This window comes from Tamandua tetradactyla, chromosome X, assembly GCF_023851605.1.
Source record: "Tamandua tetradactyla isolate mTamTet1 chromosome X, mTamTet1.pri, whole genome shotgun sequence".
In the NCBI taxonomy this organism is placed as follows: domain Eukaryota; kingdom Metazoa; phylum Chordata; class Mammalia; order Pilosa; family Myrmecophagidae; genus Tamandua; species Tamandua tetradactyla.
This window is the reverse complement of record NC_135353.1, coordinates 159,793,327-159,795,335: the sequence shown is the minus strand read 5'-3', so window position 1 is coordinate 159,795,335 and position 2,009 is coordinate 159,793,327.

The window sequence follows — 2,009 nt, the reverse complement described above, 5'->3', positions numbered from 1 at the left end:
GAATCTTTTCTCTGAGCATTGGTAAATGAGGTCATTTGAAATTTCCCTAAATTGCCCTGAGGGAGGTGGGCAGGGGTATTTTTCCCATTTGAGGCAAGGGCCATCTAGAATATGGATTTGCAGGTAGATAATGGCCTGGAACACTTAAGAAGGAAAATGCTATTCTAGTAATTCTGTTACAGCCCTGGGTTGACTCAGTGGATCTGGCCGAGGGGAGATCAGCGGAAGCAAGGGGCAGCTGGATTTATGTTACCTGAGAAACTAGGCTGCTTTCAAACTGGTGTTTTCCCAAAGGGCTGGAGCGACCCGCCTACAGCTCCCTACTCCTTAGCACAGATTCCCCAACCAGTCAAGGAACAACATGTGGGCAGTCAGTATTTTTGCCTACAGACTCGGGCACTCACTAAATACTCCCTGAATAAATGAATTAATGAAATTAAACTAATTACCCAGCGGCAGGATGCTGGTGATGACTCACTACCTAAATCCTCAGCAGAAGTAAATGTAAACAAGATCAGATGAAAAAGAAAAAAAGAACAGGAGCCGGGAAGTGAAGTTCTGTAAAGTTACAATAAATTACTGAGTACACTGCGAGAGAGAGAAGGAAACACGGTGTCGGTGGAATCTATCACTACAAAGTTTTCATTCCTGCATGGAAATTTCCAGAGCCTTCCTTATAGACCAGCTTGCTCTGGGGTCATTTACAAGGAGCAGCCCTTTTGCTCCAACTATGTGGCAGCAGCACCATCTGCTGGGCAAGCAGTTGAGTATAATAAGACTAGTCTAGATGCGCTTTTTTTTTTCATATAACAAATTAAATTTAGACTCACAGAAAATTATATTGGAAATATCATCAGACATTATCTAGGCTGAGGGGAGATTAGCAGAAGCAAGGGGCAGCTGGATTTATGGATATTATTATGTCATCTTACAGATAGGCATTTTCTTTAAGGAAGTACAATGTTTTCTTTCTATCGATGCAATGGAGCCCCCCAAATTCCTCTCTGAGAGAAAACAGACCCTACAGCCATCGCTACTGAATTTTATCACAGGTCTCATTGAAATATGACCCTAAAAAGCAGTTAAAATCCATTCAAATGGGCATCTGAAGAGCACTGACCAACAGAACTTTCTCAGTAGCCAGTAGCCACATATAAACACTTGAAATGTGGCTGATGAGATTGAGGAAGTGAGCTGTTCGTTTTCTCTTTAATTTAAAAACAGCCACATTTGGCTAGGGCGGGCTTTCCCCCCTCAACAGTAGTGACATTTTGCACTGGGTATTTCTTTGTTGTGGGGTTGCCCCCGGGCATTTCAGGAGCTCAGCACCATCCTCGGCCTCCACCCACTAGAAGCCAGCAATGGCAACCACAAGTGTCTCCAGACATTGCCACCTGTCCCTGTGCAGTACAAAATAGCCCGTGGCTGAGATTCTCTGAGCTCGTGCCTACTGTACCAGACAGCACCTTTCTAGGACACGCTAAACGTGTATATGGCATTTGGGGTGAGCGGAAGGACTGGCCGTTATCCCAGAAGAGTAGTGGTTTTGCCACAAAGACAGTGAAGATCATTTTTAAAGTAGGCAGATGGAGACAAGGAAAGGTCTTTCTTCTTTACCCTCCCATCTAAGGGAGACGAAGCCAGGACAGCAATGCTGGAAAATTCTGCTGCAGTTGAAACCCCGCAGGTCAGCACTGGAGCACCTATCTGCTCATCCGCCTTCCTATTCTGATTCTGGGTAACTGGACAGATGGATGTCCAGGAGGCTCCGTGTGTCACCTGGAAAAAGGGACACACCTGGGAAGACCTTGTGAGGGCTCAATTAGATGATGCGTAAGCCTTGCTTTGCTGGCTCAGTGTCTCCCCGCGCAGCAGCGGTCAAAAACCTCTTCGAGGCAGGTGGGGGGGGGGGGTGTCTTCCTGCCTTCCAACCACTAATATAAACCTCTCCAGGGCATTTTGACTGACAATAAAAATCTAACTGGAAAAAAAAAATAACAGCCAAGCTC